Here is a 12021-nt window from a genome sequence, read left to right as displayed (position 1 = left end):
GTCTTTGCTTTTCTGAATGTGAAAATCTCAAATTCTCAAAGCCAAAACAAAAACCTGTCAATATTATTCAATTTATAGATCATACTTAATCCCAAATATATAAATGCAAAAAGGAGTGTTAATGTATGTATCAGTTAGTGTTTTATTAGAGAAACAGATAAAACACAAGATATACACATGGATAAGAATTTACAAGATCAGCTTACGATGGCCACCCAGAGAGTCAGATGAAGAAGAGTGCAGAAGGTCTGTGTGCACAATGGAGACCTACGGGTTCAGCCCAAGTTCTGACTCTCACTGCACTGTCCCATGCGAGTATGTATCATGAGGGTACACCCTGGACGGTTGAAGCGTGTATGCTGGAAGGACAAAGGAACTGTGCCAGAAGCTGAAGAATCTGTGCTGGAAGCCAGGAGACTATGAAGACAAAGGCAAAGACTGGATCTCCTCTGAAGAAGCAGAAGCAAGTCTGTCCTTCTTTTCGCTTTTATACAATCTAATCTGCTCTAGGGTGAGTTTTCCATACTGTAGAGTGTGGAATTGTTGAGCTGATTTAGCTAAGCTTCTTTCTTAACTTTTTTTAAAAAGTTACTGGTATAATATAGATATCCATAATGATCACATTCATCATAGGAAATAGGTACCTATATATGAGAAATCTTAACTCCTCTTTTTTTTCATTCCCCTCCCCTTTCTTCAACCTCTCCCCCTCCTTATTTACAAAATTTTGTTTACTCTTTATCCTTTTTTCTTCTTTGTTTTCTTTTCCCTTCCACTCCCCTGAATTCCCCATTCCCTTTGAACAATTACTTCTCATTTCACAGTATCTAGTACAACTGAAAGTGTGGTGAAGCGTCTCTTCATTAAACTTTTTAATTTGACACAAACACTCATCTATCACAATGTAGAAATTTAATATCAAATGAAAAAGAAAAAGTTTATTTTATTTCTAACATGAAAGCTGTAAGTTTTATTAAAGATAACAAGTATTTATATTGAATATATATATATATATAACATATGTTGAAAAGGATACATATCTTTCTAGTGTCATCTCCTTTGTGATTGTTATCAATATATTAGTAGATTTCACAGCTCAATGATATTGCTGATGTAGTTCATGATGTATTTTCAATAAGCGTAAATGAAGATTCAGATTTATGAAGTAGCGATATTTTGGGTGACTATTTCCATATGTATAGCATTGTATTTATGGAATTTAAAGATTTTGTTACAAATATAAATAGAATATAACACAGGTATATATTTAATTCTCTGTGAGCTCATTTACTGCACAATTGTTGATAATAATACCATCTATTAACTCTTAAATTTCTACATAAGAAAGTCAAAAAAGCCTTTGAGTTATACATTTCCTTTCAAATAACATAATATTTTCTTCTTGCAGGCTGTGTAGTAATGAATGTGTGTGTGTATCTGTATATATGTGTGTATTTCTGTATATACATATTTTATTTCCTCTCTTCTTTACCTAGATACTACATTATCCACTTTAAATTATTCATAAATCTTGACTTCTAAATTACGGATGATTCTTGGTTTCCTTCTTCAATAGGTACCTGATCTTCTTACTTAATATTCTGTTTCTATTGTCACTGAATAAATTTTCCAGTGCAGAATACATTTTCACTATTATTTTACTTTGTCTCAGTGTTAGGAAAATTGAAATTTCACTTTCATATATATATATGAATTATATCTTTTTACAAATTTCTATATTTCAATTACTACCTATATGCTACATTTCTCTTGTCTATGTATGAAAGTTTTACCATTCAAGTCATTAAAAATTTTTATCTTGGCTAAGGACAAGAGTATTAAAAAGGATTTTTTTTTAAATTCAGAGGTTTCAAAAATTTTATTTGTTTTTCATCTCATTTATGACCTCCTACCTGAACCTATAACATGTAATATACTCATTTTGCAGCAAATCCACATTCTTTATTCAATATCTTTGCATATTTCTATCTTCATCCCCATATTTCCACTGACTGCGTTCTGTTAGTCTCTTTGAAAAAGCACATCTTCCATTCTCTGCCCTCTTACTGCAGTAATTCCCAAAACATTCTTTCCACAGTTTCAAAGGTGGCCATCTTAGTTTCCTGAGAACACCTGAAAAATTGAATTTAATAAATTGCATTTAGAACAATATTGTATGACTGCACTTCAACCATCATTATATGCATCAGGCATTGCCTTATGTACTGATATTAATTTTAAAATCTATTCCTATTTTTTCATAATTCATGTAATTTATAATGCAAAATGGAATGCACAAATTAAAATACTGCATTACTTTTATTTGCTAATACTGACTGTACAACTGACAATTGATTTAATGACAGAGAAAATAAAGAATGACTTTAATTGCTGTTTGCCTATCTGGCTGTTTTTAATCAAAGTTATTATGCACTTATGTATATAATTATGTACTGATTCCTTTCTCAGCATCACAATTAGATTGATTTCAACTCTCTGTGTTACTTCATTTTTCAGGTCAAATATCCTTCACTGAAACGATTAAATACCTTTCAAACCCCAGCTGATAATATTCATCTGTTCAGGATTGACCGTCAATTATTGTGATCAATAGAAGTTATATTTTTCTAAACTTTGAATCTTTTAATTCTATTGTTGTAAACTAACACCATCCTACTGTGCTGTAGAAGGCTCTAATTTCTTCCTAGTAACAGTGATTTGGTGCTTGTGAACTGGTCTTAATCTTTTTCATAACACTTACTATGCAGTGTTCTATTATTTACTTCTGTGAGATCAATTTTGTTAGCTTTTACATAAGCACAATTGTTCTGTCAGCCAAAACTAAAATAAAAGTAGTAAATTGCTGTTGCTCATCCATAAATAAATATTTAATTTGCATTTACACATTGAGCAAAGCTATTTCTGACACATGGAAATACGTGTAAATTAGACTCTTTCATAATTTGTGAAAAGTCATTCTAGATATAATGAAAATATTTTGTGCTTACTACTATTTTCAAATTATTTTTCTTATATATGACAGCCTTCTAGTATACATAACAATTTATTGCTCTACAATAATCAATTAGTAGTTTCACTTTAAAAAAAATCAAAGATACATTTAGTTCTCAAATTAAAAGTCAGTGCTCTATTAAGATATTTACAAACATGATCTCAATTTCCTGTGTAGATTAATATTCTACAAAGCAGTGAAAAATAGCTCCTTTCCAATGCACTGCATTTTTAAACAAATCAAAATCTTCCTTTAACGTTTATTGTAAAGTGCATCTAAATGCTTTAAAATTGCATTATTAAAATTCAATATTATTTAAAAATATACCAACATTGTGATCAATGTTTCCATATGATTGCACAGTTTTTATGCAATTCATGTACTTTATACTGAAGTAGGCTGAAGTGCACGGTATGTACGCCATGACATTTGCATTTAAACCCTTAAAATTAAAGTGAAATCCATATGGAAAAATTTTGAGCCAGTGGTGTTAGGTTCATGGGTGTTGAATTATCTGCAAACACAAAAAGCTGTATAATTTAAATGTAGGTGGCTTTTTAGGAGTGAGTCAAGCTTCAAGATTTGACCTTCAAAATTTATAATTAAATAAATTAAGACAGGCGTTCCTTACAGTGAAATGGAAGCAAATCATAAAACCAGATGTGTTTTCTTCTTAATTTTCATTTCAAATTCTTGAGCTAAGCACAACCAGTATACCCAAACACACTCATTTGTACAAACCAACTGATGTCCCCTATAAATCAAAACCCATAAAAAGAGTTTATAGTTACAAATGAATTGATAGAAATTTTCGTTCTATAAAAAGTAGTGAAGACGTTTTTTAAAATTTACTTCTTTTTTTGCTTCTTTTCATTATTATATTTGCTACAAATTTTTGAGAGCTTTGTAAGTTCTACATGAATGTGTTTCATTCTAAAAATGGTATGATAAACTCCCATCCTATAAATGGGGAATTTAACGTTTAAATCAGTTTGTTTTCTGGCCAATGAGACATGTTCAAGCATATGTCTTTGTTTCTAAATCATTGCAGTTTATGCGGTTAATCTTCAAGTTTATTCTTGCATGACCATTTTGCATATATGATTTATATAATAAAATATACAAAATAAAAAACAAACCCAAACTCAGGTATGTCATTTTATATTTTCTATATGTTTATGAATGTTATTACATTTTTAGGGCACTTGATAAACTATTGACAAATTTATGAATATATTTGACATGCTTGAATTTTTATGTTTTCTTATCAACATAAAGGCTTCTTTTCAAATGTTTGTGATTTTAGGCATTTGAAAAATTACAAGTTTATTATATTTCAACATATAAACAGTGTACAGAAAGACACTGATCTGGACCTTTACTCTGAAACATATAACTGTGTCATTTGATTGTTTTTGTTTTTTTGGTTTTATTTGGTACCAGGAATGGAACTCAGGACTTTGTGCTTGCCAGGCAGGTGCATGTGCTACTGAACTATAGCTTCGGCCCTAAAATATGTAACTGAAATATAGATTTTTTTCTACCTTGTATCAAATAATTATGATCAAGTTATACACAAATGTAGACTTTAAATTATCATTTAGAAGCTGGGCATGGTGGCACATGCCTGTAATTCCAGGACTTGGGAGACCGAGTCAAAAGAGTCGCCATAGGTTTCAGCCCAGCTTGGGCTACACAGTGAGTACAAGGCCAGCAGAAACTACATAGTAAAGATTCTGTCTCTAAAACACAACAAAACAAAACAAAACAAAATTATCACTCAGGGTAATTTATATACTCAGAGTACTTACAGGATGTACAATAGTTATTTCTCCTTTCATAAGATGAGGTCTAATACTGTGATGAGTAAAGCACAGTAGATAAAATTTACCACTAAATTAATTACTGAGTCACAATAAATTCTCAAAAAACACTACAGTAATTTCCTCCTCTGAGTCATTATTATCTCATGCTGAGTATTCTCACAAAATGTAATAAAGGGATACCAATACCTGTATTAAAAGGATTTGCCATTTATCTTGATAGCACGTGGAATGGTTTTTATTTTAATTTAGTTTGTATATATTGAGATTTGTATACACTTAAACATCAAGAGATGGTTACATCCAAAATTTATCTTGTTTTTATTCTGCTAGTTTATATGCACAATAATTTTGCAGACATATGGACCACTTTTTTTGTGATGTTGTGTTTGGAACCCAGAGCTGTCCACTTGCTAGACAAGTACACTGCAGTCCATGGATAATTCATCTTGCTCAATAGCCTTATGAAGATTAAAATGACATTCATAGTTATTGAAAAATTCTGATAACTAATAATTTGAATAATAAAGTATTTCAACATATAAAGTAGGATTAATATAACACAAATATATATCCATTTCACGTATTAATTACATATAAATTTAAAAGTTTTTGAAGAATTGTACTCTAAGAAAATAAAGCATAATTTATGCAAAAATTTATGGAAAATAACCAAATATATATTAAGCAAAAGTAAAAGAATACAAGCAAATCAAGCCAAATAAATATTATTCCTTGAAACTGCATTACAAATATTTCATTTACTAAATTTATTTTCACATGTAATGATATGTAAGTTCTGAAATCATAATTTGTGTAATCATGTAAGAATATATTCATTGTACAATTTTCAGGATGAGAGTACATTTTGGTTTGCGATTCTTTAGGGACTAAGTCACCCATGTACCCTTAAAGCATTACAAGCTAGTTTCTGTTTTCCTCAATTACTGCTTGCTTCTACTTACCTAATTGTAAAGCAGTGAATTCAGGTGGCAATCAACTCAGTAGCAAACTGTTCTCACACTTTAATTTCGCTAGATATTATGTGGTAATTATCACTGTAGCATCAGCATTAACGGCAAAGATAATTTAGTACTTCTACTAGCCCTAAATCTGGATGACCTCTGATTTTACCTTCTTCTGCATTGGGAGGATATTTTCATGATTTGACATTTATGCCACAGGTATAAAGTCAGTTGTTTAATATAGGATGCAGGTGAATTTCTATAAAGTAATTTAAAGTGGAACTATATTGAATTAAATTCATTAACTGATAAATTCCATTTGTAAGATATATAGTTTTGAACAGATATTTAACCTTCAATTTAAAATATGGGATTATGAAAATTCATTTTAATTTAAGATAAAGGATAGTTATTTTGAAGTTCATGCTTATCATGGTAAATCCTACTAATTATTTGATGCTCAGATGAAAATGCAGAGCATTGAAACATTTTTAGCAAATTTAAGAGATAACTCCAAATCAATTTTGAAGGAGCTCTCAAAACACATTACCATACTCAGTAAACAAGTGAACTACTAAGCAGCCTATTTTTAATAGGGGAAAAAATAGGTTAACTTTGAACTAAAGATAATCATTTATTGTTTAATTTGGTAGTAAAACAGAGCATTTACTCAATGCTTGTTTCTTCTGCACTTGGTTCTCTTTTTTATGTCATGTGCATATCAAGTTTTGAAACATTCATTTAACAGATTTTTCTCTAAAACCTTCAAATTTGGAGGGAAAATGCCTTAGGGAATCAGAAGCAAAACTTTTGTTAGAAGTTTGCATCTTATGTAGGTTTCATCCCTCTAGATCATATTTTCTACCATTTATGTTTAGTTTGAGTTTACAGTCTATCCCTTTGGGGCTGATTAGATGATTCTTCCCTATTTTGCTATTTGTGCTTTTGGCTGCATCTTAAAGTTTCTTCTAGAATTGCTTAGATAGCTTCTTCCTGTATCACAAAGTTTTAAGCTCATCTTTATCTCCTCTTAGTTTGTATTTTTCCCATACTACTGATGACCTCTCTCCACTTTTCTCAGAATCATTAATATTGTTTATAAAATCATCCAGCTCTATGTGGGAAGTTCTGAACCTCAGTGAAACTGACCCTTTAGAGTGTGTAATTATTTCTGTGTACTGGAAGAATGGGGTAACTGCTGTCCTAGCCACTGTAAGAATGTTTAGCAACATTGCCTGACTCCACTAACTAGATGATATTGATATCTCCAAGCTTGTTTTTGTAGCTGAGAAAGATTGAGTTCCCCAGTCCTGGTTCATGAAGCTGAAGATTCAAAAGACAGTGTAATAGGGAAAAACATCTATATTGATGATGATAGCATGTTGGAAGATGTGCATACTTTTTTTGTTGTCTTTTAAAGTCATGTTACTTAGAGGTTACAGGCGCAAGGATTTTCTAGGGATTTTTTTTTAGGTAAACATATACATTAGGTGGGTAGCAAGGTAGGTACAAATTTCAAGTGGTCTGCTTTGCTGACTCACATTTTGATATTTTCAGAGGGTCACCAGAAGTTCCGTGTTCTATAAGTCTTTAGAAAAGTCACTTACAAAAAATTCTGTTAATCATAATTTTAATTCATTTTATTTGAAAGAACTGAATTTACAGTTCATTAGGGTATGAAAAGAATCTGCCATCAAAGAACAGAGGAAAATAACCAAAAGGCAGCTGGACCCTGAGAAAAAGTGTTGATGATTGTGCTTCTGAGAAGCGGGAAGATGGCAGAAAGTCCACTAGACAAGATAATTAAGTGGAAGTTTTCGTAGAACAGTTGCCTTCAGAACCTATCAGTTGGCTTTGATCAGAGATACTGTGTACAGAAAAGTTAGAAGGAGACTAATATATTCCTTACGTGTTTTTATGGTTTGCATCTAGCTGCCCTCCCAAAGCCTCATGAAATCATGGTGCGGGCTTATAGAGTTTGTAATTGATCATCGTCCAATGCTGGGTTTATGGGTGTGTGTGCTACTCCCACCCTGCGGCAGGCAGCCTGTATACAAAATAAGGAAAGAGGCTTGCTCTTGGCTACTCCTTCCTTTTTGGTCTTGTTGTTTTTGCTATTTTGTCCGTAGCTACTTTGTCTGTAGCTCTTGGCTACTCCTTCCTTTTTGATCTTGTTGCTTTTGCTATTTTTTTCTGCTGCCGTGAATGTTATTGTCTTCTGTTATGTGCCACTCTGCTTTGGAGACAGCTGAAACCTTCACAAACTGTGAGCTAAATAAACCTTTTCATTCTTAATTCTGCGTGCTGGGTATTTTCTGTCAGCATTGAAAGAATAGTAAATAAGACACCTATATTACCTCCAAAAGAAAGAATTTTTAAAATCAACTAATAGAGAATAGAGTACACTGTTTATTTAGAATTTATTTTGATTACAATTTAATAATCAAAAATGTCTCTCAACACCACCAAGAATACCTAGATGCAAAATTATCTGAAAATCTCTGACATCAATGATAGTATTTCTTTCTGCAAGTTCTTTGGGATATATTCTTTATTTCTACAGAGCAGGCTCAATGCCTATTGAGTTGTCAGGTGAGTAATAGAGTAACGTACACACAGAGGCCTGAGGATGTAGCTCAGTGGTACAAGCACATGCCTGGCAAGCAAAAGGTGCTGAGTTCAATACCCAGTACCAAAACAAAATAAAACAAAACAAAAACAATAACATACACACATATGCCATCATCACCACCACAACTACCACCACTACCACCAACAAGCATCTCTCAAAAGCAGTTTTGTTACTTACAAATACAAAATTAATGATAAAAGATGCCTAGTATTCATTGGAAAACTAGTCTCGCAAGACACTATGAAGATCTTCTGGGTGGATGGAAATAAAATTGGACTCACCATACTGCTACCCTAAAAGAGGGCAACCAAAAGGGTAGTCCACTTCACTTCATGTACCTCTGCTGAGTCACATCCTGCTGGGTCAGTTGGAGAGATATTTATTTCCAAGAAAGAGAACAAATCTCTAACTATCCCACACTCTCTACTAACTCCAAGGTATTACCTTCCCAACCAATATTCTAGAGAACTACAAGCAATAAAAGAGAAGAATTGATCCAAGGCTTCCAAGATAACTGCCCTAAAGTTACTACTAATATTAGCCCCAGTCAACCGAGTGTTTTTCACTCAATGCAGATAGAAATCAAAAATCAGAAAGCTCGTCCTTTGAGGTGAGCAACTCTGACCACTGAGTATCAATCATTCCCAACCACTTGTTGTACAGTTCTTGGTGTGATAGCTTTTAGTTTTACAGTCTTACACAGCATCTAGTCACTCCCCGCAGATCTTCAGTAGCTCAGGATTGTAGCTCAAAGAGCAGCCTCTGCTCCTGAATCTCTGAGGGTTTCTCCAGGGTATTGTATGCTATGCTTTGGATCTAAACTGTCCCCAAAGCTTTCATGTTTTCAGAAGTGAGACTTTGGTAAGGTGACTGGACCATAGCAATGCCAGTCTCATAACTAGATTAATCCATTGATGGGTTGGTTCATAGCTGAATGTGCTGCTAGAAGGTGGGACTGGTTGGAGGTGGGTAACTGCAGCATGTCAAGGTAGCTTCATTTTCTACCACCTCTAGCTCTTTCTTTGTGTTTCATGGCTGACTCTGCATGAGTAGCTCTCTTCTGCCATGACCTTCCACATACTCTACCTTGAAGCCATCCAACAACAGAGTGGACTCACTGACACTGCGATCAAAATAAGTCCCCTCCACTTCTAAATTATGAGCATCAGTCATTCTTGTCTCCATCATAGGAAGATGACTAATATTGTGCTGGTCACCAGTGTTCTGTGTCTGTCACCACCAGTCTCTGCTGTTGATCACTGGTTTCTGGAATAACTTAGGGCAGTTGGCCTTAGTATCACTAGCTACCATTAATCCAATCCTCTCTATCCCTGCACTCAAGAATTAAAAGTAAGCAAGAGGAACACGCCATCAAGGCTTTACCAGAAACTGTACTCTAGCACAGGTGGATAGTGTGAAGAAGGGTATCCTCATCACCTGACACAGAGCGCAAGAATGACACTGTTTATATATGTCAGGGAACAGTCATATGCACAGACATGTGCATTGCACAGATCTATGTGGTGACTCCTTTGGAGTGATGATATAGCGGAGTAGGATCATCTAAAGGTTATAAAGTCATCAGGAGTGGCCTGAAGGGCCAAATCCCCAGGAACAAGTCCATGTTTCACATCTGCTGTAGCTAAAATAAATTTCTTCCTGAGCAACCTCTAGGTAACTAGAATAGTTGCAGCTTCCACTGTGACAGCTCCACTGGACTTTGGGAGAAGGGGTAGCTGATTGACATTTGCCGCATTTCATGAAGATAGCAGAACTGATCATGTTACTGCCACTGTTTTCCAGTAGTCTCTGAGAGGGCTGGCCATGTTTGTCACAGCCACTCCAGCTTTAGGAACCTTGATAATATCACTGTCAGGAGCAGTCCATATCCATTTTTGCCCTGTAAGGTGTGGCTATTTGCTTGCTCCTTAGACAGGCAGCAGGAGTACCAGGAGGAGCTCAGAAGACTAGAGAGGCAAAGTGCCTCTCAACCAAACCCCAGCTCCTGCACCCAGCAGGAGCCTTCAAGCCAGCTTTTGAACAAGTGACCTCAGAGGTAGAAGGAAGAGCTTGAGGACTAGTTGCCCCCTGTAAAGCCTTTTCCTATTTCCAGAAGGAAAAGAGAATTTCTGGACTTGATTCTCTTTTCTTTTTTCGGTGTGGGGGAGTGCAGAATTGAGTTCTGGGAATCAAACTCAGGACCTTGCACTTGTGAGGAAAGGGCTTGTGCCACTGGGCTATATCCTCAGCATACTTTTTCTTGCAATATGATCTATGTCAAGACCTAACTTTGGAAATTCTGAATGGTACTTAATGCACTACAGATTTAAATTATACTACTTAAGATATCTTAGCTAATAATCAAAATGAGTGGCTTTATCTAGGTAATAAGTAGAAGACATATGAAAAAAATTCAGGGCTTCCTGTAAGAATTATTATATTTCTTTTATTATTTTAATCATTATTTTTTATTATTTCAATCATTATATTTCTTTTATTATTTCATATTAAGCCAGAAACACTCAGTGAAATAAAGCACTTGGATTTTATTAATTGCAGTTTCAAAAAAAAAATAATACAGAGACCTAAAGTTATTTAATAAATAACTTTATTAAATTAAAAAAATTAAATAAATTAAACAATAACCTTGATTCCTGTCTTCCATTTCTGGCAATTCCATGGATTACATACACTAGACAAATATTCCTAAAAACACAATAAAATGATGTTATAATATCTTAAACTGTATTTATTCATTTATTTAGTTATTGGTACCAGGTTTCAGACTCAGGACCTTGTGCTTGCCAGGGAGGCACTGTGTCATTGCACTATATTCGCATCCCAAAAAGTTAAAAACATAGAGGTGAATTTTGTAAAAGTGTGAAATACACATGTACCAAACTTAACTAGCCGCCATCAGTCCTTGGTAACAAGAAAGAACCAAAACTAATTCTCTTCTTCAGTATTTCTTTTTAATGTTTGAAAATATGAACTGTGTGTGATGCTTTTTTGTAGCAACCAAGACATATAATAAAGCTCTTAAAGTAATGTCCAGGAATATGACAGAGAAGTTGACAATGTTAGTTATACAATCCAATCAGAACAAAGAATAAACTCAGCTACATGCTAGTTTCAACTTTAACACTGTGTAACATAATAGTAACAATTATCAGAAAAATAATAATCATGCTGATAATGATAATGATAATAATAATAATCAGAGCAGTAAGCAACTACTATAAACAAAGTTCAGGTTACTGTCTCATCTTCTATTTCAATTAACCAGATTCAGTGATCCAAGTTCTAAACAGACTGCTTTTCTCCAGGGCTGGCAATAACAGGTTTCTTGCTAACAATCTCCCTGGTGGCATCCATGAGGCAAGTCTGTGATGATATTCTTGACAAAATAATGGGACCACATAACAGCTCTAATTTGTCTCAATGCATCAGATGATCTACCTTAAAGTACCTTTAAGAAAATACGCTGTCAAATGTAATGATATCAATATTATACCTTGGATATTGACATTGCTTTACTTTAGTATGTATAAGTTTAAAACAACACCTGACCCATTGCATTAAGAGAGA

Source organism: Chinchilla lanigera, unplaced genomic scaffold, assembly GCF_000276665.1.
Source record: "Chinchilla lanigera isolate Chin_1 unplaced genomic scaffold, ChiLan1.0 scaffold00003, whole genome shotgun sequence".
Taxonomy (NCBI): domain Eukaryota; kingdom Metazoa; phylum Chordata; class Mammalia; order Rodentia; family Chinchillidae; genus Chinchilla; species Chinchilla lanigera.
This window is presented reverse-complemented; position numbering follows the sequence as displayed.